General features: G+C 38.9%; 1 pseudogene; it reads right to left on the reverse strand.

The window, feature by feature from the left end:
* The window catches only part of LOC137470022 (centromere protein J-like), a 28,792-nt pseudogene extending 8,167 nt beyond the window's left edge, over window positions 1–20,625 (reverse strand).
* Between the last annotated feature and the right edge of the window lie 6,780 nt (window positions 20,626–27,405).

Genomic DNA, 27,405 nt, shown 5'->3' on the forward strand with positions numbered 1-27,405 from the left:
ATGTTTTCATTCAGAGGAATGTCATTCTAAGAGATAATTTTAAAATTTAGAGCCATCGCTGTATCCCAGGCAACCATTACAACTTTGCACTGCATTTTTTAAGACACTCATATACTAAGCATTTGGACTAATCACACATGACTGCATTCTTGATAAAGATTCTCTCAATTCTATCACTTTCATAAACAAAGCCATCAAATTTTCTCAATTTTCTTCATTGGAACTATGTGGATGATCAGTAAATGCAGACCCTTGGTGTAAAGGGGCTACAGGATTAGAGGAAGAAGCAGCATCCCAACATGCACAAGATAGATAATTTTTTTCCAATCTTCACTGAAAACATAAAAATTTAATCACCAGATCAGCTGGTGACAACAAAAGAGGTGTAGTTTAGTTATGAAACCCAACTTCATAAATGAACATGTAGGCAGTTCATTCTGTATCTTTGTCATGGGAGCTAGTGAAACACAGTTTGAATTGCCATCAGTGACACTGATCCTGCTCTTGGCAAAAGCAGGGACCTCATGAAATTCCTGTAGTCCTACAGATCTATGCTATCAGGAAGGCAGTGGAGAACAGAAGGAGATATTGTTATTGAGTGTCCACCTAGACCACAGGAATTCTAAAAATATATTCTCCTAGATCGTCATGCTCAACAATAATCAGTTATATTTTCTAATGAGCTTTTGCCTCCCAGCTGTTAATACCTCCAGTTCTTCATCAAATTCTCCCAGATATCTCTCACTTGTCAATTCCCATAAATAAGGGTCTCTTATTATCTTCAAATATCACAGTTTGTGTCATGTAGGGCTCACAGTCCCCCTACAAATCAAAAAGTTGAGAAAAAGCAACAACTACACATGGATAAAGCAGTGAAGTTCAAATGCTATGAAAGTCTGTTCACATAGTCACAGACCTTCCCTGCTTCAGAGTTAGTAATTTGTCAGCAAGAACGTTCATAGGCAAAGAAGTAACATGCTCAAAGGTCATCAAAATTCCTTGCAAGATTAGACAGCAAAACCCATCTAAGACTGGAAGTAAACATATTTGACCTTGGCTGAATCATTAAGAAATGCTATCAGTATACCTTTCAGTGGAATTCCCCTCACCTCCTCCACTTCCAACCCTGCCAGGCAAATGAATTCATGTTTATTCATTGAAATAATGAAAATCTATCCATAGGTGCACATTGGGCAGGAAACTGGCAACTTGTTCCAGGTAATGAGCTGCATTCAGAAATCAAGTTGTTTTCAGAGGATCCATGTTAGTAAATATTAATAACTAATAAATAATAACTATTCTGGCTCATCTGTTCATTCTTTCATAGTCTGAAAGAATAATTAATGATGTGCAGTTAAAATGGACATTTTTCTTGTCTCACTAAAGTACAACTTGAACTGAACAGTTACTCACTAGCTAGGTCATGTTACAGCACAAATAGAGATCATCCTTAAAAGTATTATAGATGACCAGAATGCATCTTTTCCAGAGATGTGCATCTTCTCTTGGTTATGTTTTTTTTTTTTTTTTTATATCATAAAATCATGTCTACAAAAAATTTTTGTCTTTAACTCGTATTGATCGTTACTCAGATTTGCTCGCCAACTCTTTTTGTGCTTATCCTCAAATTCTATTAGATTTGAAAAAAAAAAAGTCAGTTGTCAATTTGTTCTTGGTTACAGGTGACTAAACTCATCAGTCCAAGCTAGTTTTACATGTATTATAGAAGACATGCATGTCTTCTTCCAATCCTAGAACCATAAAATATTTTAGGTTGCAAAAGTCTCTCAGATCATCAGTTCCAACCATTGACACAGAACTGTCAAGTCCATCACTAAACCATATCCCAAAGTGCCACATCCACACATTTTTTGAACAGTGCTAAGGATGGTGATTCCACAACTTCCCTGTTCAGCCCATTCCCATGCCTGACAACTCTTCTGCTGCTTATCCCATTCACTTTGATGTGTTGTTTCTTAATTTTGGATAGAAATAGTATGATAGTTTGTTTTATCTATATCCAAAATTCTGAATTATCCATATTCACAGGATCTGTGAGGAAAAGCATCCACCAGCTATCAAAAGAGCTCAAATGCAAAGAAAATACAAGTGAGTCACCCTGTGCAGATCTACTGCTATGTCACGGATTTTGGGCTTCTGTTTAACATTCCATTTACCTGAGACTTCAATTCTAGAGTCAAATAACTGGCAGCCACTCTTTTCACTGTAAAGTCTTTCTGTGCCATCAGATCAGATAAAGAGCATGTGTCTCTGTCAAACATTTTAGAGTTCACTCAGGACATCTGGGCACTATGCCCACCAGTCTAGCTCATGCTTGTGCTGGATTCCAGTTGGACTGGATCCAGTCCTGGCTGGATGGTGAAAGCCTAGAGAGCAGTGAGCCCAAAAGTCTGCTGTCCTCAACTTTCCCCTTCTCAAAACTGTTGCTGAAGTCACAATATCTATTGCCCGTGGCTGTGTGCCATAGGAGGAAATTATCAATATCTCTTTTCATATCTGGAACTGTATAGAATTCACTGAATTTACTGTCTAGTGACTTTCAAACACATGCTGTCATGCTCACTATAGTGGAACAGTTGCCTCCCTTCTCATCTGATATCTTTTACATTTTATTTCAGTCCCTACACAGGCAGAGAGCAGAGTGTGTTGGCTAATCTAAGTTTTCCTTTAGCCAAAGGGATAGTTTCCAGTAGAGAAGATGAATTTCAGAGAGATTGTACACTTGTACAAAGCATAGATTTCAACCAAATCTGACCAAAAGTGAGAAAAAGGACTTGTAATATCCAAGGTGCCCATAATAGGAAACAAGAAATACAAAGCAAAGAGAAAGAAAAGCATAAAGAGATAGTTAGATATCTAAATTCTAAAAATTGAGATGTGTTAGAAATGTGATAAGATGGCTGTGGAGGAGCAGTCATCGGCACACCAGCCAGAAACAAGCATCTCACTTGACATACTGAGCTAACTTGTCACAACTTGTAAAAATCGGAGTGGTTTTCCCACTGAGATGAACTGGGCGAAGGACACTTTTACATATTGGCAAGTAAAGCCTAGAATGGCAAAATACTAGATTTATGGTTTGCCAAGGCAAGGGGATTCAGCCTTGTGGAGTATAGCCTTGTGTAAAGTCAGCCTGTGGAGTAGAAGGTGCAACAAGTTAGGAAAACTCATTGAGAACAACACACAATTCAGTTTGGTCTAGAAAAGAGGGGGAAAAGAAGTTTTTTCTCCTGCTACTGCAAAACCAGAAGAAAATTGAAAATTGATGTAGAATTATGCACAAGTAAGAAAACATGATCATGCTTATATACACTTTCATTTGTGGAAATTTTGATTCCAAAGAACATCCTCTTAAATACATATTTGAAACTCTGGAAAAGTGACTACTGGCAGTAGAGATGCATACCTTCTTATTCACATCTCTAAGGAAGTGTTTCTGCAAAGATATCTTCAGCACCACATGAGAGATGCTGTGGCTCTTGTGATTATCTCTCCATGAACTTTCTTCTTGGTTTGGATGAAGATGCTGTCCCTCGCAGAATAACTTCTGAAACCTAGTGGAGAATTTGTTATAAATATGTAATTTCAAGTTCAAGTCACACCTAGTAGAATCAAGCAGCCTTCAAAGCCATCTGATACAAATTTTAAGCCATTTTCTTTTCATAAAGATTAAGATATTTAAATACAATGAATGAAATTCCACGTTTTTCTGCTAGGGTCTGAAAGTCCCCAGTATTAGATGAAAACTTTGTAGGTACTGTCCTAGCATCTCCATATACACTATCCTAGTATTACTTTCACACAACAAAAATATTCAGTGTCTTCAGTAGTAATTTTACATCAGCAAAGCAGTACAAATAAAACAGAAATCTGGCCAACAGCAGAAGTCAATTAGCTTTTTCTTATCCTTGCTTGTATTGGAATTTATATGGATTTTAATTTTATACCTGTGACTAATAGATTTTTTTTTCTGACCTTCACAATCTATAAAAGGATGAGTCATAAGAGCAATTTGGTTCAGGAAAGGTAAAAATAGAGTGAAATTTAACTTCAAATTACATTTTCAATGAAATTTAAGTGTTAGGCGAAAAATTTCATTAACGAGTACATTACAATCAAATAAAAAAAGAGACACAAAACTTCCTCACTCCAATAAAGCAAACGACAAGTTCATTGGTGGTTCTATTATTTTTAAAAGATACCTTACTAGAAATTAGGTTAGAAAATTAGAGAAATGCCTTAGAGAAAATGGCTCAATTTTATTTTCTTCTAGGTTCGGCCATTCTGTGTAAGTGTAGGGTACCTCTCCTCAGACTGTACCATCTAGACATAATTATTTTTTCTAGTTTCCTTGACACACATAGGATGAAACTGACCCTTCAAAGCATGTCTTTTTCTCCCTTGAATACACACAAGGAAAAGAAATTATCCACTCAACCCAAATTTCAGGGTTTTTTTTGAATTCTAGTCTGAACTATTTAATTTCACCAAGACTTGCTCTCTCCTGTGTAAAAAGTGAGTAACTTTTATTTCCTTTAACTCTCTTACAAGAAGTTACTCAGTAATATAATACTAATGAAGCAAGTAAAATCCTACAAGTACATTAAACAAGTGGAATATTGAATAAAAAAATTACAAGACACTCTGTAAACCTATGATTAAATAATTTTGATTTCCAGAGCTTAGCAAAGACATTTACATTTTCCAGCTATATTTTCCACCCTGTTTATCCCTCCTGCTTCATGCCAGTATAACTCTTATTCAAGAATCCAACTTGTGCCTCTGTAATGCAGGCCACTCTTGGTGTTTCCTTCCAGAAAGTTTACAGCATAAAATAAGAACTAAGATTTAATAGAAGGTCCAACTATATTTTTTCCATGTTGAAGAGATGTTTTATCAAAAAGCTAAATGGCACTATATATATGAAGAGTAGAATTATTTTTAGGAGGCTTTTTAGGAGGCTTTAATTTAGGTACTGAAAGTAAATTAGTTGCCTAGACTTCCTTCCTAGTTAGTGGAGGGAGACATCTGACCTAAGCGTCTATGATAGGATGACTGTATCAGCTGGCAAAGCTGCACCCCTCGTGGATAAAAAGTCTAGGTGGAAGACAGCCACACAAAGAGTGCATTTTAACATGGCTCACTGTAGAGCTGACTTTCCCTGCTTCAGGCTGAGCAGGAGTGGAGGGACAGTATACACACATGACAGCTCCAAAGTAAAACTACTGAATTTTTCAAACAGTATTAAGCAGATAGTGTCTTCCAGTACCAGGGTCTCTGATTTTCTGTCCATGGAATTCATAGCTTTGGGGTTTTTTACTGCTTTCCGTCTCTGATGTTCTGAAACTCTGAGCTAATCTCGAAGCTTCATGTTCTGCCTCGTCAGCAACTCAACCTGGTCTCTCAGTTTGCTGCAGGCAGTACGCCAGTAGGGCTCAGTTCTCTTGAGCTCCTCCTGCAGTCCAGCAATCTGCTGTTTGAATATCTATCAGTGAAAAAATAGAAATGTGCTGTGCCATTGCCTATTCTGAGCTAGGCATGCCCACCTTACATATCCAGAAGCAAGCATAGAGCCTTTTGTTCTGCTTAAAGGTCTACAGTATTAAGGTATGCAATTAAAAAAAAAAAAATCACATTTGAAATTTTTTTCAACAAAGAAAAAAACCTCCCCTAAACAATAAAAAATATTACTTTGCAAACTCCTATATTTAAAACAAACCATTTGTTACAAAATGAGCAGAGACAAGTCCATGCTGATGAAAATCATGAAATTCAAACTAATCATGCAAATAATCAGCATTAAATGTCAATGTCTTTAAGAAAAGGCTAGAATACAAGGTAGATTTTAATGACAAGAATGTCAAGTAATCAGATCTTCTTGTGGCTAAAAGGGCACAGGAAAAGTTAGATCCTTCTTATAAAGAGTATTGCAAAGACATAATTTTCAACTGAAAAGAAAATGAAAGTAATGAAATTTGGAGACAACATTTCCATATGCATCCATCTCCATTATTTTTACCTTCTTCCTTCACCCATGCTGATGCAAACACTGAGTCCATTTCCTTAAGGCACTAATGCTGGATAGTGCAAAGAGAAAGGTGGAGTTGAGCTAGAAATGTGCAGTTTGCTCTGTAGTCAACCAACTGTCAAATGCAACCCTTTCTCACTTTCCCTCCATTTGTGTGTCTGCCCATTTGTTTCCTGATCACATTCCTTTCCTAGCTGTGAGCTGCCTGCTCTGAATTTGGCACATCCGTCCATTTTCTAGAAGCAGCAGACTTCTGAAGTTGGGAATTATGGAGATAAATAACCCCAAAAGTATTTTGGTTTTGTTTTGTGGAAAATTAAATTTTTGAACCTGCACTCTTTAGGTATTTCAGGTGGGATCATAAAATTAAAATAATTCTATCAAATTCCATCTCTAGAGCTACGCATAGTCAAGAAACACAACTATTCCCTGGCAAAAATTCTAAATTTTCTTTTTCTAAACCCAGGTGGAATGAAAATTGATATTTTAAAATAGTGTGCAGAGAGTACATTGAAAATATTTTTAATCAAAATACTAAAATGGCCTCACTGAAACACTTCCTATTGAAAATGCAACTTGTAGACAAATATGCAACATAAGGAGAAAAAACGTTCCCTATATGTATAGTCCAAAAATATGTATCTCAAAAATGTACAAATGAAAAATAAAGTATAGAAATTTTGAACAAAGTACTATGTTGCCAGTTTTAATGGTTCTGAAACTTCTTTGATGATGAGTAATTTAAATTGTCAGTTTGCTGTCAAATATATCAGTTTGGTTTAGACATCCTTTTGCAGCAGAATATTGTTCCAGACATTTCTGAGCATTACCATTGCCCATTCTTTTATTTTGTAAAAATATATCTTTCAGCTGCGTCATCTCTGTTATTGGTTTTGCATGGCTTACCATTTTTTTTCCTCTGTTTATCAATTATTCTTTTAGAAAATTGCCCCTTAAGTCATATAATGTCCAGCTGTTTTTAATAGGGATAATAGCCACTGATAATCAGAGATGATTTTATCACAAAGAAGTCTGAAATAAAATCTTTAAAAAGATAGAATCCCTTTAGAAAAAACCATAATAGGAATTCGAAGGAATTTAGAAGAAACCATAATAAATTACTTGGGGATGTTATTAGGCAGGTTAGATTGTTAGACACAGGGCTAGATATCATAAAAATACCTCAAAACCAAAGATCAGGATAGTTTAAAGAAAAAATTAATAACAAATACTCAGCACAGGAATGAGAATGATGGCCATTAACTGTGTTGTACGTGGCACAATGAGCCCTAATATTTACAAGTAGGAAAGTTCACTACGCAGGAGTTGGAAATTTTTCAAGAGTCAGCTCAGCTAAGCAATTCAGTACGTGGAAGTATGAGGAACATGGGAACATTTTAACATCCTTAAAAAATGGTAGGCACAACCTAATTTTTTTTTCTTATACAAAAGAACCCTTTCTTTTGTATGTGCATTTAAAACACAAACCAAAGCAGTATCTTATTAAAATTAAAATCTTCACCATATATCTAACCATCCTAAAGAAGTGGCATGAATAATTGGCCTTGTGTAGAAAATTGAAAGATACAGGTAAAAACACAGGACATTTCAATGGAAGGATATTAATTGATGAGAACTGCATATTTATTCTACAGAAGACAGCTTACTTGCATTTCTTCTGATTTCACATGTTCTCCAGTGACTCTAGCTGCTCCTTTGAACTTGCTCTGGGCAATTTTTTCTTTCTGCAGTAAGTGAGCTTGATCTCTATTGTATTCCAAATGGTGAGTCAGCTCCTGGCTCCTGACAGTCTAGAGCTGGTCTATTCATGTTCTCTTCACAAGGTAAACAAAGAGTATGAAATTGGCATATGAGACTGTAATGAAGGACTGTCTTCAAATGTACCTTCTTTGGGCATGATCTTTGGAGGGCTTGAGCATGTCCCTCATACGCTGATACTGCTGGGAGTGGCAAGCAGTTATCAGCACTTGTCAAAATTAAGGTACTTCCTCCCTGGGAGCACTCATGCATGCGTTCATCTGCAAAATTTGTTCTATTTAGCAGCTTGAAAGAATTCTAATTGAAATTTTTGACAATGTAATGACCATGAATTTAGAGGCTTTTAAACACATTTTGTATTTAGAGAGCTAAATTAGGGCAGACCTGTAGAAGGCACAGCTTGTTACCTGCCAATGTATCTGTGAAGCCCTGCAATCATGCAAAGCTGGGGACTGGGCTGTATTTTCATCTGCCCAGTCATTATCGCAAGTCAGATTAGCCATGGATCTGAAAGAAATGGGATAAAGTACTTACATTCCACAGGTAAATACGCTCCAAGAGTTAAATGTGGGTGTTCAGAAGAGATTTTGCCTATGAAGGCAATGGCTCAAGACATGACTGATCTGGAAATGCACTTAACACTCAGAAACGTGGTAAGAATACAAATCTTTACATATCCTCAAGCAGAGCTTATTTATATGACTGTGATCTAGCTTCTTAGTTAATTTTTAATCTGACATGAAATTATTTGTGAGTTTCCTGCTAACAAATAAATACTGAGCTTCCAGCTCCCTTCATGACATACAGCCACCATCTGTCCTTTGCTATTACTCAAAAAGAAACATGAACTACAGGCATATAACCTCAGCCATGAGGCAGCTGTGACTTCATGTTTCCCTCTCAGTAACAGAGTTTAGCACCTCAGGACTAAAATGTGAAAGTTCTCACAGATACTAAGAGAAAAACAAACTCCCTATAGCTACTGCTCTTTGTAATTAATTACCTAATGTCGTTGATGTTGCTGTTTTCTATTCTAAATCAGCTTGACTAATATTCTGGTTAAAAGCATGATGGAGAAAACCTCAGCAACGGTCAATATAAGTGTTAATTCTCCTCAAAATAATCAAATTGAATGAGTAAACAGAGCCCCTGTGTGGTTATGTCAAGCCTACCACTCCTTCACATCCAGACCAGTTACTCTGAAATACAATGCACTACAACAAAAGTAAGAAGCAAGATCTATGTATAGAATTTTCCACTGCAGACTGAACAGTACTGTGTTAAGTCAAGGCTAGAAAATAGGCTCTGCCCTGAGGAGATGCAATAACCAAGGATACCAGGGGCACTTGCAACACTTCTTTGGAGCTGCTGACAAACAGTTTGTAACCCAGCTGTAAATTACAAATAGGAGTTAGGTGCAGAACACAGATAGGAAACACATTAGAAATGGCTAAGCACTTTGCACAAACTGAAACTCTTGCTTGCGTGCTAGGCACACCTCTGCATGAGGCAAATTGAGGCAGGGCTGCCTGTGAGGCAAGAACATACATGAAGCAAGTGTCTTTTTTCCAAGACAAGGTTTTGCAACAAGATGCAGGTAGGAAAAAATAAACCAACCACCGACACGTTGGCTGTTGCCATTGGTCCAGAAAGTGTGCAAATTCCATACTATAAGGAAATTGTGCATTAAAAATGGCAAACAAGCTGCATTTTTTGGGGGAACAAGCAAATAACCATCACAGAATCCTCTGGCTGACACCAAGTGCCAGCAGAACAACCTCAGTGCTGCAGGGGTGGAGCCACAGGCTGATGCCTTGAGCACTGTCCAGGCTCTCTTAGGCACCAGATACACACAACACACTACATCCCAATTGGTTTTACCCTCTTGCTTATAAGACTTGTGCCTGGAAAGGTCTGAAAACAAAGCGCATGGAAACAAAGGAATGGATAGGTTTGGGCAGGTTTGGGCATGTCGTGCTGCTCTGAAAAGGACTTTCATTGCTTCCAGCGAGCTCAAGTTGTCACGCAGCGCAAGTGAACTGTTATCAATGGGCAGTCATCTTGTGTTCCTAACAGGGTTACTGATTTTAAAATGCAAAGCAGATTCTTGGATTGCATAAATCAGCACAGGGCCAACATAGCCAGGGAGGACAAGCTGCCTTTTGCAATTAGTTTCAGCTCATAAATTAGAAAAAGTGAGTAAAAAAGATGTATACATTATACTGGGCAGGCATTTTTGGATAAACATCTGTGTGGAAATGCTAGGGGCTACTATGGCTAATGACATTAACAAATCCATGCAAGTTCTTTTAAAAATATGCATTATTATGAAAAAGTCAAAGTAATTGCAATGGTAAGGCAGCACGGTCAGCAGGCAGAGAATACAGTGCTGGCAGAATTTGGCACTGCAGTAATTCTGCACCAGCACGTCACGCCACAGTCAAAATTTACAGCAGTAAAAGTAAAAGCAGCACTTAATTTCATTAGTAGTTCCATGAACTGCCAAATCCCACAAATACTCACATCTGGAACATGTATCATGGTCAACTAGAGATCCAAGAAGGATCTTTAATGAAACCATTAATTTTTAAGACCGTGAAAGAAATTTGCTGAAAGGCAGGTATAGGAGAAAAATTATACAAACTAATAAATACAAAAAACCTTTTGCACTATTACCATCGTCTTTGAAATGAAGAAGAATGGACAAGTAGATCTGAAATATAATTTTTTACTTTGCATAATATACCAAAAAAAATCAATAAATTATGCTAATTTTGTACCAGTTAATAGCTAGTTTTGAAATGAAAAAAGGAAAATAATCTCTCCTGTATTTATAGTAGATGGCACTTACTAATTCTAACAGATTTCATCACATTAAAGATTCTTATTTGATTTGATTGTAAGCAAGCTCAATTTTTATGGCCTACAATTAGTTAGTGCTGTGAAGACACTTCCATTACAAACCCCATTGCTCCAAAATTATTAATTGCAGGGATTTTGTGCTAAGAAATTATTTTTCTTCCATGAAGATATAAACAAAAACTAAACTAAAACTTTTACAACATTTAGTAATTACAAATTATAAAAACAACTCTCTTACTCTCTTGAATTTCCAACTTCTTAAATTTATATTGTATCAAACACATCCTCAGTCTGATCTAAAGATTAGTATTCCTGAAATAAGAATGCTGTTGGCATTGATTTGTCCTCTACACTTTTTGTTAACCTCAGAAATATGTGCTACCCTGATGTGAATGTGAGAAGTATATCCTTTACTCTGTCAGTACTAACCTTATTAAAAAAAAAAAAATTAACATGAGTTCTTACTGCCTTCACTGTAATCCGAAGATATTCAGCAAATTATGGGAAGCATTTGGCATTACTCAGCTTAAGACCCCAACTGCAGAAGTGTTTTGAGAGCTGGCCTCCTTCAGTGAGGTGCTTTACTTTTAATCTAGACGGCTAAATAAGTGTTTCAGTTAAAAAAAAAAAAACAAAAAACACAGATGCCCCTGGAAAGAAGCTAGCTGATAAGTAAGAATTTAGCAACCTGATTTTAAGGATTCTAAAAGAAATATTTTTCTCACTGCACACACAAATCAGTTTCTTGTGTATACAGATTTATCTGCAAAAATGCATTGCTTCCTCATGTTCTTCTCTCACCACGGTCAGTGAAGGGGTTCTTCTGTGGTATATGTCAGTCACTAATCCTCTGCTAAGGATGTTCCAGGTTTCTTCTGGACAGCCATCTATGATAATACACAGAACCTTGTGAATATTTATGAACCCTTGCTATGTTTTTAAAACCATGGACTTCATAAGTGCACTAAACTTTATTGCTAAATCTATCAAAAAGAATTAATATATTTTGCCTGTTTATGCAAGTATTCCATTCCCATAGGTCTTAGTAGTGCAATCCAAGCCCTACAAATCCCGCAAGTGAAACAGATTTGGGTGTTTATCAGTGTCAGTAGCTGAACTCCTTTTTAGGAATGTGAATGCCACATGATGATTCAACTTTAATACTAATGTAACTTTCAAAGAGGCCTCAGGACCCCTTTCTTAACAGCAGTCTGTCCCAGAGTATAGTGTGCTCAGTGGATTGTGACAGAGCATTTGAGAGCCATCAGAAATGAGTATTTCTGCCCTGGTGATCATTGCAGACAGGAAAACATATTCTGACTGATCTTACATAAAGAGAATGCCAATGGATTTAGGATGAGGAGTCAATGTGTGGGAAGTCCTTCAGTGGAAACTAAGAAAAGGCAAGAACCTGTTTAATAAAAAGGACTAAAGCCTGCTGAAGCAGGATACCATTTCATTACCAGAAGTAAGATCACTGGGCCCAAAGCTGAGAAACATTGATTGACCAAAAAGCTGGAACCATTTAAGGAAAAAGTGAAGATGTTCTTAGGAAATTGTAACATTGTCACTGATCTGAGGCTTCCTGTGTCTTAGGAGAAAAACATGCAAATTTGGGAGGTAATTTACTAAAAAGTTACATATGGTATCTCTGAGGAAGTTAAACAGAAAATGTAAACATTTCACTGTCAAGGGGTAAGTCATACCTAAGCTACAGGGAATTCTAGCCCTGACTTCAGGAATTCATTCAATACTGCACCCATTTCATCAGATCAAATGTCTGCACCTGAAAGTGTGCCTCAAACAACAGACTTAGGAAGAATGACTAGTGATGATGGAGAAGTAAAAAAAACAAGGGGCCTGCAGATGTATTCTTCTGTCTTCTCTGTTTTTTCCAGTTTAGGTCTGAGAAATACTGACAGAGGTGGGCATATAGCTAGAGAGCACAGGCAGAATGAGTAATAAATCCAAATCAAAAAATTTTCCCCACTGAAAAATAAACACAAACCAACACTTGGGTAGTTCTTACCTAATGTGTCTGCAAACAGTTTTTTCTGTAGTTTCTCCTTTTAGGGGTTTCTTTAATTTTGAAAGTAGGAATCTCCACTCTTGAAGATGACAGTGCTTTTAACATTGCCCTATTCCCATTCTTAGACTCAGGCTCATGCTGTCTCCTATTCAATCTTGTGAGGTGAAATAGGGACTGCTGAAAAGGAGAGCAAGCCTTGCTCCCTTTCAGACCAACAGCTCCAGCACTAGAATCACTGCTGCTTCTGCTGCAGGAGACATGTTGTTGACCTGAAATTGCTTGAATATATTGTTTTCTTGGTGGTGATCTGCTGTATTTCCTAACAGATTTTTTTCTGTTCCACTGGGTTTATCAGTAGCATAATCACCATCAGAAAGATCCAAATGTCTGTCAGTGTGATCTACTCCCTGGGGCACATGCTGGGAGGGATACTGAGCATGGTGAGATTTGGGGTCATCATCCCTTTTTGAGGGTAAGCAGCTTGACTCACAGGATATGATGCAACTTTCCGTGTTGAGGCAACTGCTCCCTTTCTTTGCCATTCTTACCTCAAGTCTGAGAATGAGCTTCCCTCCTCCACAGCCTCAGGTGAGCTACAAGTAATTGCCATTATCTTGTCATTATCTTGTCATTGACTATCTTAAACCCAGTATGGATTTGCCTTTTGCTTTTCGAGTTCTGGCTCTCCACAACTTCCTGTGGGCAGAGCTGAGCCCACTTCTGACCCTCTGTGAATGCAGGACCTGCACTCCACTCTGCCTCCTTGACATGATCTGTATCTACATCCTGGAGTGGATAACGCCTCTGTAGGACTTCCTAGGTGGTTTTTGCTCCCTCTATGAGATGACCTTCCAGAGGCTGATCCACCCCACCTAGGTCCTTTTGCAGAATACTGTCCACAGCTCTTCCAGCAGTTTTGCCCACTTTTCCTAGAGGATTCATGTGATGAGTCTCCATTTCCTCACCTACTTGTAGGTTTGTTTCTGGCACTGTTCTGGGACATGGTTGCTGGATTTCAGGCCATCTTCTCTGTGGTGAGTCACCAAGATTTTCCTTTGAGTCTTCATCTCCCCCAATCGCTTTTTTTTTCCTGCACTTTGCTCAACTACTTTTGTTTCACAATCAGTCTTAACGTTTTTCTCCCTGTCAACCAAAGCACAATCTGCCTTTTTGTTATGTGTATCCATCTGAATGGAGCTACTGACCTGCAGATTTAGCTGAGAGCATTCCCCTGGCTGCAGTATGCCTCTGTTCACTCTGTTCACAGTATGCCTCTGTCATCAAACCAGCTCTTTTGGAATACCTTCTGTCTTCTTTTAAAGGTTTGGGTTTAATTTTTCTGAGCCTTCCCATGCCCTCTCTTCATTTCAGAAAAACCTTTCAAGGTGTTATTTTTTGCTTGCTCTGGAAGAAAATAAAAACTAAATCCTGACAATCACAGACAGAATCATTCTCCAGAAAGGAAGATATTTGCAATAACTGAAAAAACTGAGACACCAGAACTCTGAAGGACCCTGGGTATGTAAAACTGAGTACATAAGTAGCCCTGACATTCCAGGGAAGGTGTGAGAAGCACCTTTTTAGAAGCAGTCGCTATGTGAGGTCTCTATTCATTTATTCAGGAGAGTTAATGGGTGCTAAATGTCTCTGTGATAGAAGATAAGAAAAGTTCTGTCCTTATTTGTTTTCAAAGGAAGTTCCAGTAGTTTTTACAATAATTTTTACAGTAGTTTTTCCAGTAGTTTTTACAATAGTTTTTAGAGAAATACGTAATTTTGAGATGTTATTTTGCCAGGGAGATATAGAGAAAATTTCTGAGAGATGAAACACACAAGTGATGAAACTTCCAAGTCACCAAACCGAACCAAATGCTGAGTGTGACACCTAGAGGTGTCAGGCATTAGATCATCTCAAACTGTACCCATGGCAAAAAGCAGAACACTCTCACTATACTTGACCTTTGTACAAGACCTGTATTTGGAAATGCCCCCATTCTCACAGCAGTGGCACGTGAGAGACCAGTTATTATGGAGCAAACTGAGTTAACCTTGATGTCTAAATTAACTGTCTCGAGACCTGGGCACAAACTATGACCCAGAAAATAGGTGGAAACAGAGGAATCCAGTGGGAAATCATGGATGAATGGATTGTGAGTGAATAATATAGCCCTTCTCTTTTTCACTTTGGGAAAAAGTCTTCCATTATCACATGAAAGAACAGTGGAAAAATGTGCTACTATGTAATGAACCAAAACAGAGCCCACACAATATCTCTGTCCATGAGAATTTGTTAAAAAACTAAATGAATACACTGATGGCCACAGTACCTGTTGCTCCTTCTGCTGTTTTTATATGATAAAAGTTTTAAGTTGTTCTTCAACACGTCAGCAAATTTTCCAGAAGTCTTCTGTCTAATACCAGTTGCTGGTGTGACTTGCCTAGGCAAGGAACAAGAAGGTACTTATTTGTAACATTCTAGTTAGAATTCTTTTGATAATTTGTGTGGAGGTGATACGGAGTTTAGAACTGTAAACGGTCTCTGAAATTCTTTTAAAATGTGAAGCTTGTTAGTAAAATGTCCCTATTGTGTGAGTCCAACTCTCACTTTAAAACATCCTATCTAGACCAAGCATTAATTGTACTTTCAGCAAACAACATTTTTTGGCTGATATCAGTCGGTCCTTAGAAAAAGGTAAAAAATATTCAAAAGGAAAAATATTTCAGTCATTTTCTTCAGACTAGAGTTGATGACAATCACAAAGAACTCACTATCTTTCTGATAGAGTGGCTTGAATTAGATGGTGAAGAGTGATAGAGTAGAAAAAAGTAATGCCTATAATGTTGTAGAGAGCCAAAATGAAATCTGGCTCAAAGTGAAGCGTAGTACAGCATACATTTTTCAAAGGAAATGTTCCTGAGCCTTGATTTAGTCTCTTATTCACAATTTCTACTAAATATTAAAAAAAATCTAGGGTTAATAGAAGTGCTGGTTGTGCAGCACATCACTGTCCTTCCTACACTCCATCTCTATCCAGCGCCACTGTGTTACCATGGAAACCTTTTGATTTGTCAGTCTGTCTCTCTTACCACACCATGACCGAATAGTATTAGCTTTGTAGGGAAAACTCTTGCTAAAGAGGACTCAACATTAGGCAATACTCATTTCAGAGAAGATTGCTTCAAACCAAATATAGCCTGGTGCCACAGTGAAAATGTCATGAAAGCTAGAGAACATTCTGTGCTTTAGTTTCATCCGGCTCATGGTAACATCACAATGTGAACCAAAACACAGCAAGTAGGGGTGACTGGGAGACAGACTTCAGAAGCTCACTGCTGATCCAAAAATACATTCATTGCCAAAGCCACTTGCCTAGTCATGGATATGTTCCTGCCACATCTTCTCAGCCTTCTGCTCTGGAGGTCCCTATCTTCCTTCTCTGTCCAACTCCCATACGGTTGACACACGAAAATTCTCATGACATTTGCTCTCAGTCTGTGCTTTTCTACAAGTTTGCTGCTTCTTTTTTATACTTGATGAAAGGCTCAGCATGCCAAACACCTGCTGCTTCTGTCTGCATCAGTTGAGGAAAGATAACAACTTGGAGCATTTTTTCCATCACCAGTGCCAGCCCAGCCATTCTTGCCCATTGTGAGGAGCCCCACAGTGTCCTTTTGCAGTGTAGTAATGAACAACATCAGAAAAGTGATCCAAGTTAAATGTTACACTTCTCTCCAGATAATTTTAACAAGGGATACTTTACTGCCCTGTTCAATATATAGGCATATAAAAATTTGCCTCTGCACAGATGAAGAGGCAGAAGAAAGACAGGGATGAACAAGCTGCCATCATAAACTGATGGCCACTGCAGAAGTGATGGCATATCAGTAGATTTTATCTCTCCTTGCCAATTTTTCCCTTACTTCTATGCTTTGAAGATCACAGTTACAAAACCAGTTCATTCATATGGTTAGATCAGCATTCCATTATACAGAAGTAGATCAGATGCCAGGCCATAGACGTGCCCAATTTTTGCCCATGCACACCTGCCACTCTCAAGCAAAGGAAAGAGCTGTTGTGTTGCATATATAATACAAAGAGTATATACACCATCAGTGGAAAATATGTATTTGCAATTTGACTGACTAAGATAATTTCTCACCTGGCTTCTATATTTCCAGTCTTCATCTTCCCCTCTATGCCAAAGTGAGATGAAGAAATCTCCTTGTTCCCATCCTGCTTAATGGCGACATCTCCTCTAGTTTTTCTTCTTCTTCTTTAGCAGCAGAAAAAGTTTCAGACAAACCCCTTTCTTTTAATTGACTACTCTCTAAGCAGCAGGAAAAAGGGCAATGTAAACAAAGCTTTTACAGAATGAATAAATGAAAAACAAACATCCTAAATTAATTAGAAATATTTGTTTTCAACAACATACACAAGGTTTTGATTTTTGAAAACATTTTACAGAATACAATTGAATTAAGTAGGTGGAAGGATGCAATCTGTGGGAAAAAATAGGGGTTTGATCCTCAAATCTAGTGCTGGAATCATGGAAAGGATAAATGGTAAGATGCGTGCTCCCTGCCTATAGAGATTTGTAGTGCTTGCTTAATTTGTTCACTACAGAATGTGGCAGTGAAGGCACTGCTAGACAGCTCTGAACAACTTGTGTGTCTATAATTATATGACTTGTGAGCCAGTTCATTAAACAGTTTAATAAGCAGTATTTGTACACATGAAAATTTCTAACAAGGCATCTTCTGGTTTATTTCACAAAATTGGAAATGTGTGTATCTTCCTATTTAAACTTACTGGCTATGTTCACCACAAGAAGGCAGCTTCTACTTCAATTAATTTTTCTTCTGAGTGTCAACTAGTGGTAAGTTACTCTTTTAGGTCAAGTTAGGGCTGACAACTGGAGCAAAAAGCCTTTACTTGCTCATTCATAACACACATTGTTGCTGTAGCAGGAACTATATAACTCACTTCATCACGTAAATACAGACAGTGCTACTGAAGTCCTTTGCAACACACTGGAAGGACTTTCTGGTCCAAAAACAGGAATACAAAAGTTTGTGTTCATCCCTCAGTCTTCCCTAGCTACCCAACAAATATCCCCGACATCTCCAGTCCCAGGGCAGACAAGCAGTGCTGTTTCAGCAGCATTCCCACCTGACTTGCACCAGAACATGGCTGAGGAGGCAGAGGTGACACAGTAGGTTGACAGCAGCAAGGGATGCAGAACCCACATGTCCCTTCTCACAGGTCTCACATGTGGGGCTGTGCCACCTCCAGAATGCTTTACTAGGAGAGGTGCCCAAGCTCTTTAATGTTCAACTAGTGCTTCCCAGTGCAAGGCAAGAGCAATGTGTCAAAGCAGCTGTGTGGTTTTCTTTTCTCTTTTTTTCTTTTCTTTTCTTTTCTTTTCTTTTCTTTTCTTTTCTTTTCTTTTCTTTTCTTTTCTTTTCTTTTCTTTTCTTTTTTTCTTTTCTTTTCTTTTCTTTCTTATTATCTTCTTGAGCATCTTGTCTGGAAAGGTTTTTTGTGGGGCTCTCTGTAGACTGCAGCAATGGCTCAGTGCTTATCCCTTTAAATCAGAATGTGAAATGTTTAGCAAACTGTTGATATGTTCGTGTTTGTGATTCCAGCAATAAAAATCCAGACTCATCACAACAGTCAGAGAAGTGTCAGCTAGCCCAGTCCTCTAGTGCAAATTCAACTGAAGCATATTTCAAAGACAGTGCACTGACCAGATCCAGCTGGAAATTACCCTGATATTATAGTGCCTCTGCACTTTCAAGCCTTAGTTTTACACACAAGGCAGGTTGAAGTCAGCACTGCTTTCAATAAAAAGCAGTCATACCTGCCCCTGTCCTAGTGTGCTCTTGCTGTCAGATTCCTGCTGTCCAGTCTCATTCAACTTGTCCATCAATAGCCTGGATGAAGGGATAGGAATCACCCAAAGCAAGTTTGCTGATGACCCAAAACTGGGGGGGAATGGCTGATCCACCTGAAGGCTGTGCTGTATTCAGGGGGACCTGGATAGGATGGAAAGTTGGACAGAGAAAAACCTAATGAGGTTCAACAAGGACAAGTGCAGGGTCCTGCACCTCAGGAGGAATGACCCCAAGAACCAGCACAGGCTGGGGACTGACCTCCTAGAGAGCAGCTCTGCTGAGGAGGACCTGGGGGTATTGGTGGATGACAAGCTGAGACAGAAGTGCCCTGCAGCCAGGAGAGCCAGTGAGATCCTGGAGTGCATCGGGAACAGTGTCAGCAGCTTTAGCCCTAGTGAGGCCACTTCTGGGGTATTGTGTTCAATTCTGGTCTCCACAGTTTAAGAAAAACAAGGACTAACTGGTGAGGGTGCACCAGGGGGGTCACCAAGGTGATGAGGGGTCTGGAGAATCCCTCTTACGAGGAGAGACTGCAGGAACTGGGCCTGTTTAGTCTGGAGAAGACTGGGAGGGGGCCTCACAAATACATAAAGGTATCTCAAAGGCGGGTGCCGAGAGGATGGTGCCAGACTCTTTTCCATGGTGCCCAGAGTCAGGACAGGGAGTAATGGACATAAACACAAGAAGTTCCACCTTAACACTTCTTTAGACTAAGCATGGCAGAACACTGGAACAGGCTGCCCAGGGAGGTTGTGAGGTCTCCCTCTCTAGAGACATTCAAAAGCCACCTGGATGAGCTTCTGTGTCACCTGCTTAAAGTGACCCTGCCTTGGCAGGGGGTTCAATCCTAAATGTTTTGTGGATCTGTCATTCTGTGATTCAGTGATTCATCCACCCACAGGCTATCTCACAATTCCCCTCATTTGTACTGTCTGAAGTATTTCTGAAGCTCTGCTGTACTCTTCACTGGGCAGTGGATCCAGTGTAAACCAGCAAGAAAATAAGAGTTCCAGGGACAAGAAGGAGACCAGATTCTTTCAGTGAGAGTACCTGCCCTGAGCTAGCTTGAAGAATATGAGATTAGAATTTCAATTGTACTATGGGAGTGGCTTACAGTATCACAGTCAGGTCTCACTATAGAAGTTCAAAGGAATCCAGGATGCATGTCTGGATTATATTTATATTCTCTTCCCTTTAAAACTGTTTATTCCTTCTTCTTTTTGCTCCTCTCCCCCATTTGGAAATCAACTTTTGATTTCTTGCAAATTGCTCTTTTATTCTTTCTTACCCTTTGGTATTTTTCCACAGAAGACAAGTCTGGCCAAGTATAGCCAAGAGAAGATGCCACGTAGCAGCTTACATTGTTTTAACTCTCAGTGATGCAACTATATATCACTGTGAGAAAAACCAAGATTGCTGACAGAGAGCAGGCCTTCTTAGCTACAGAAACATGTTCTCACACCTTGGGAAGCTATAGCCACTTATGTTATATCCTACTTACGCTTTTCCCCCTAAATATAACATATTCCTTACTTCATATAACTTAGCTTCCCTAACTTAATGACTTCTTCATTTTTATCTACAAGGTGGAACTTCTCTCAGTATGAGAGGCAGGATGACTATGATTCAAGAAGTAAAAAAAAAAAAGTTTACAATGCTATAAAAGCTTTTATTACAAGCCACCATAAAACCCAAACACCTTCCCCTGACCTGCAATAAAATCAGTTAGAATCACTATCAAAGGCAAAAATACACAGGAGTTGCACAATAGACTTAGGTTCAGATTTCCTTTCCAGCACCTTTTGTCCACCTGAATCTGAAAGCTGCACGTGTTGTCTTGAGATTTCTAAACTGCTCTCGTTTGGCGTGAACTCCGGGGATCGGCTTCACCAAGCAGAGCACATTGCTAAGGGAGACGTCTGTGAGAATTCCAGGGTCTCAGCTTGGGAAAAAAATTGTGATGGGAACTGGACAGAATTGAAAGTAGCTGGAAAGCATGAAAGGGGTGGCATCATGGCTGCCAGGTGAGAAGGAATTCCAGGAAAAACAAAAAAGCCTAAAAAAAATCACCAGAGAAGAAAAACTAGAAAAGCTTAAGACAAGTACTTTTGCATTGAACTAAAAATCTCTTGCTAAACTGTTAAGACATGACAACAATGTTGCTTTCATGTTTCCTGGTGGTTTGCAGGTTCAGAATGAAATAATCAAAATTTGCTTTTGTTATTTTATTTAAATTGCAAAACCTGCTTGCCGCAATCATAAGTTATAACAAAAGTTATTATATGATTAAAGAGAACTTACAAAGTACTCCTGAGCATGCAAAAAAACCCCATTTACCCTAGGACTCCTCAAGTCCACTAGGAGGTAAAAGTTGGTATCTCAAAATATTTCTGAGGCATACATTAATGGAAAAGTGGAGAAGGTTTTCCTTTTAGCTCTGGATGGTTACACATTCTGTTAGAAGACTTACCGGTGGAAAAAACATAAGCAGTTCTGCATAGTCAGCATTCATTCCTTCCAGGGAAAAAAAAAAAAAAACAACTTTATAAATTAGGCTGGCTTTTAATTTTCTTTCTTTATACCATTAATCCTCTCTGTCCTGTGAGTTAACTTCAACAAGTAGAGAGAGAATGGCTGAGACTGAAAATGCCTCACCCCTCAGTTAAGGCATTTTTTGTAAGAAGGCTGACCTGTGGATTTGATACCTGTCTGGCATAGACTCAGGAAGATCCCAACTCATTACTCCTGAATGCTGTGTTACTTCTTTAAATGTATGGCAATATTAAAGCAACTACCTTTACCATAATAAGATACATCATAGCCCCACTAGTTCTTCATATTTTATGTCTTTAAAGCTTAATGGGACCAAATTAATGCAATGTCCTTTGCTATCCTAAACCTACACGGCCTCCAGTAACAAAAGAGGACTTTGAGTGCAGGTTTTTCCTCCTTTTAATTCAAGTCAGCATTCTTTCTGTAGCCTTATGTGTTAGCTAAAGGTATGTAAATACACCCAAAGAGAATCCTATAAATATATTTCTTACTGTATGAGCTTTGTCCTGAGTTCACAGTACTAACTGTACTTGCTTTCTTCAGAAATGTATTTAAGGATTCACAGCACTGGGGCAGGGGAAGAGAAATTTGTATGTTGAAGCATAGCAGACTTAAGACACTTTCCTTCTCATGCTTCAGCCCTTCCTGAGAACCCAAAAGTGGCACAGCCACAGAACAGTTCTGCTCCCAGTGAACTGCTGGCAGTAACAACAAACACCTTGCTAATTGTGGCATTTGGGCAGAGATTAATGAGCAACATAATTACTCCTTGGAGGTTCTGCTTTGATTAGAAAATGTGGAAGCCACAGACTGTACTTGTTCCACCTAGTCACCCCAGACAGCTTGATGGCTTTTGCCTGCCATTTCAACCAGACTTTTCTCTCAGGTAAAAAGAACAAGATGATGAAGGTTTCATTTACTCAGCCATAGTCTCCATCTTCTCTCTTTCTCAGGCTGTCTCCCTAGTGCACAGAAGTGGGTCTCGACAGCTAATTCACAGTGGCATAGCTCCATCAGGAAATCTGGTACAATGACAGCCAGGCCTGTTTGTGCCACTGCTGCTGTGGCTTAGCTTCTGGCTGTGGGGTCAATGGCTGAAATCCTGCTTATCCCACCCCAAAAACTCTTGATTGTCACACACCATCTCGTTTGAAAACCAGACTTTCAAACAGATCTGACGCTGTGTTCTTCCTCAAGTTTCTCATTCCCTTCAGTCTCATACTTCTTTGTACTGCTGGCATCATCAGGAAGCTCAGAAAGGGCCCCACAATGCAAGCAGACAACCCAAGCTGCAGAAAGACTGATTTTGGTGGTCTCTGTTGGGATGGTGGTTGGCCCTTGCTTCCCACCTGGTGCACCTACCCCAGTATACACCTCCTGCCTGCACATGTGCTCCACAGCTCTGACAGATGCACAGCTTTTCCAGCTGCTGGGAACATGTTCAGTGACAGCACCTGCTGCACCCCAATGGTGCAATGATCTGCTTGTCCACTGTTTATCCAGCCCAATATTTTGTCATTCCTACAGAAGGTTCTCTGAACTCATGAGGCTGAGAGGGAATGAAGCAAAGCCCCTTTTATTTTGCTAGCTAACAACAGGTATTATACTCATGAGTGATGTAGATGAAACTTGCTAAAATTTCATTTTTTTTTATGAAAGCAACAATGCAAGGTCATATTTCCCTAAAACAGTGCCAGCTCCAAGAGTTTCCAGGATAGGGGACAAGGGGATGGCCATTAAGTCTTAGGTTTTATTATTGTCTTTAACTGTGCCTAAAGTTATGCCTATTGTCTTGAGTGAACCTTTGCAAAAAGATGTTCCTCATATGGCAACTGAAATAAATAGAATTTTGATTATGAATGATTCCATCAAAACTGGTCAAACTAGATGTGCTATGAAGTATTTTTATATGTGCATGGGGGAGCAACAAAAGACATGACTGTCCGAGACGACTTAGTCACACCCTTTATGATTAGAACATGGGAAAAAATCTTTGAAAAAAATGTAGATTTTCAATTCTAAAAAGCTCTTGCTGGAGGACTCACTCATATTGTCAACCCAACCTGGGTATAAAGAAGATGCAATCTTCTCAGTCATACTGGAAGATGGTACCCTGCTTGTCAGATCACCGGCAGTCTGCTGTGATGGATGGTCCTCCTTGTCAGATCACCGGCAGTCTGCTGTGATGGATGGTCCTCCTCCTTAAAAGTGTCTGCTTCTATGCCCTCATTTCCAAAATCCATTCTAGGGAAGTGTGTCAAAAGTCACCATGAACAAATGTGTCATACTGATGTAGCAAATCCTGTGGTTTATTTTCTTTCTTTATCCAAGAGAGGTTATGTTTTAGCCCAGGCTGAATGCAGAGTATCATCAGACTCCAGAAACTGTATGCAAGTTGGTTGTGATTTTGAGGGGAATTTTTGGTGTTTGTTTTGCCTGGGGTATTTTTTACTTTTTTTTTTTAATAGTATAGAAAACAACACTTGCCTACAAAAACCACTAAACTGTTCATAGGCTTCAAGTTCAAATGGTGAGCTGTCAGCTTCCAGCATAAAGGTTATGGTCTGTAATAAGGTACAAATAAAAAGTGTGTTCGTGGCTTGTCACACTGACATCACATTTTGTACCAGGTGCATGGAGACTTCATGTCCTGGTCGTGCTTTCTCCAAAGTATAAATGAAGGAATACAATCTTAAGACTGGGAATGGTGCAATCTGGAAAGAGGGAACATTTGCCCAGAGTCTCTCTCAACAAATACTTCTCTTTAGGCATCTCAAGTAAGGCATTACGAAGAAATGGATTTTGTGAGGCAGCTTTCTTGACATGATAGTCAAGGAAAAAGATATTCCAACCTTGACATTGATAGGGAGGTGTCTGAGTGGCAAATGTGACACTGTCAGCTTTTATTCCAGCAAAAATAAAAGAAATTCTGGTAACTGTCCATCATAATTTACATTCTTCATCCGTTTAATGTATTTTAAGTTCAGGAAAGCAGGGGATGTATTCTTAACACACAAGGTTTCATACCTAAGAAATTGTTTATGCTGGAAACTGCCTAGGCTGGTAGCTGACTTCAGTCTGTATAAGAAACTGAACACGAAAGCTGGCTCTATGATGAACCTTTTCAATGTTTGCTTTCTCATTGTTTCTGGTTGTCAGGGAATTATTGAATAAACAGAAGTTCTCTAAAGCCCTGATCCCTGCAGTTCTTCCTGATCTGCACCTCTCAGTCAAAACCACATGAAGCCACTCGTGCTCCTGGCAACAGAGTAGTTCCTCAGCAAATATGGCCAAATAAGTCCAACTGCTCCCTGTGAGGCAGAAGTACCACTTCTGCATGGTACTGAAGTGGTACTTGGCACCACTACCTTGGCAGCCAGCAGGAACAAGCAAGGAATGGTGGTACAAGTTGATGATTGGCTTGTGAAGTGTTTGTGAGGAATCTCTGCTTTAACAGACTTTTTTCATTTAAAAACGATCATATAGAGCAACATGTTTTATCTCAGGCAGTTACCTAATAAATATTAGACAAAGTAAATAAGAAAAATAATTTACACTTTCACAGGTCTTCCACCCTGGTAATTTTAAAACATCTGATGTGTTAACTGGAAGGGTTAACCAAGTCAGTATGTCTATGAATGCCTGATCTTTTAATACTGCTGAAACCTCACAAATTCCCCTAAAAAAAAGCATAAATCTGATTGAAAGCCCTAACACTTTTAATCAGGTCCCCAAAACAGTATTAGGACGTTAACCCCATGTAGCAAGGCTTGCAGACCTCAGCAGAAGCCTCACAGCCAGACTCGTAGCCCTGCAAAAGAACTGCCAGTGACAGGGGCACCCAGGGGAATCCCCTTCCCATTCCTCTCTCTGAAGGACTTAGGGAAGAAGAATTTTCCTAAACCCTGAAGCAGTTGCACAAGTTTCTCCCTACCGGAGATAGCAATGAGAAGTTACAATTTGTAAATTGCTCTTTTGCTTTTTAAAATCATATTATTAACAGTGAAGTAGCAGCCATAAACTTAAGGCATATAGATAAACAGAAAAAAGAGACATAAATCAGTGGTGGCAATTTCTTGTAAGTAGCACAGAATATAAAATATTCAACAAGCATTGAAATGCTGGACTTATCCTGCACTCACTGCATTCTCCAAAATCTGATGAATGATTTATTGTTCTTCATCTTCACTGCTCTGATACCTAACAATCCAGGTACAGATCTTGATCCTTCTGTGTTGAAAATCAGAGAACCCCAAAACAAAATTACACTTTATTTTATTTTATCTACTTATGCAAATAAGTATGCTTCATGTGTTATATTGCCCTTCTGTAAACATGGAGATTCATGGACTTTTGGAGCAAGTCCAGAGAAGGGCCACAGAGATGATTACAGGGCTGGAGCACCTCTGCTGTGAAGCAGACTGACAGGGATGGGGCTGTTCAGCCTGGAGAAGGCTCCCAGGGGAGACCTCACAGCAGCCTTCCAGTACCTTAAAGGAGCCTGCATTGGAGCTGGAGAGGGACAAGGGCACATAAGAGAAGGGGAATTTGTCTTAAGATAAAAAGGTTTGAAAGGTTTAGATAATATATTATTAAGAAATAGTTCACTTTTAAGTTTGGTAAGGAACTAGGACAGGTTGCCCAGAGAAGCTATGGATGCCCCATCCCTGGAAGTGTTCAGGGCAAGGTTGGATGCAAATTTGAAAAACTTGGCCTGGTGGGTGGCATCCCAGCCCATGGCAGGACGTTTAGAACTTTAAAGTCCCTTCCAGCCCAACCCATTCTATGATTCCATACAATATAAAACCCAACAATAACATGAAATGGATGAAGTCTGGCATTAATTTGCATTAACTTATGAATGCTGTGGAACGTGTCTAAACTGACACAAAGAAAAATACCATTCACAAACACAAAAATCCCATTAAATATTTTCTTTTAATAATACTAATTCCCAAAAATACTTAGCTAGCCAACTGCTTTTATAGAGAAAAACAGAGCTATCAGTAATATCAGAGCAATATCTAATGCTTCACACTTCACAGTGATTTTAGTGAAAAGCAAGACTGGTATCAACTAAGCAAAAAAAAGTTCCAGACAGTTCCTAGAATTAATTAAATTTAGGATTTAATTATAATCTTCAAGTCTTTTGTCATAAGAGATGGACTGACAAATAGATTTAGAAAGTATATAGATTGATCATGCTTTTTAAAGTTATTAATAGGTTTGTGATATGTTTATATTTGCCTGTTTTTCATTATACTTTGAGATTCAGTCTTCTTATACAATATGTATTTTTTTATTGCTTATTAGGAAATTACAAATTTATTTAAGGTGAGGAACACAGGCATTTATTTGTATAAAGTTGTTATTTGCTTCATGTGACCACAGTGGCTGGTGCATTTGATAACTGATAAAATTAATTACTGTGATACTGTGACCACTGACATCAAAGAGTGGCAAATTATTTCTGATCTATGGCCAGTTCTGCATGTGTTATTTGTCTCAGTATTTGCTACTAGAATATCCATCATGCCACTGGAGTCAAGAGGAGCAGCACTGGAGCCCTTCCTGTGTGGTGGAGTGACACTATTCCTCACTCCTAGCTGAGAGCAGCTTGGCTGAACTTGGCCTGCTGCAAAGTGTAAGCACCTTAATATTGATGTTCCTAACATTTTTATTCTTTCTCCAAGTGGATGGCAGGTCCCCTTGTGGCAGGATGCTGCCAGCTGCTTAACTAGCAAGCTGGAGTCTTTGGAAGCAGCCACAAAGTAGAGCATAGACTAGTTTTTCTCTTTATTTTTTTAAATCCCTCTTTTTCACCCAGCTGCTGATAGCATGGACAGCTGTCTGCCCCAAACAGCCTGCTCAAGCATGTAACAGTGGCGTGACCTCCAAACTCAGCTATATCCTGAGTAAAGTACTCAGTAGTTTATCCAGTACTTCCTTCTGGATTTTTGGATAAGCAGTTTAAGACTGAGCTCACAACTTCCCCTGTCTGCAACAGCACAGCTTGAGGTCTTACTCTTCCTGAATTAGTACTTGTAACTGTGATTTGTTTACTAGCTTTGAATGTACACTAATAACAGTATGTATGAATGTACACTAGTAACAGTACAACTTAGTATCCACAATGCGGTATAATAATTCAGTTGACATGAGCTGCTCTCATTGAAGCACGGCTCATTTACTGTCTACCATTTAGAATACTCCAGGGTGCTTGAATTATATGTAATTTA

The sequence above is a fragment of the Anomalospiza imberbis genome, chromosome 3 (genome assembly GCF_031753505.1).
Source record: "Anomalospiza imberbis isolate Cuckoo-Finch-1a 21T00152 chromosome 3, ASM3175350v1, whole genome shotgun sequence".
In the NCBI taxonomy this organism is placed as follows: domain Eukaryota; kingdom Metazoa; phylum Chordata; class Aves; order Passeriformes; family Viduidae; genus Anomalospiza; species Anomalospiza imberbis.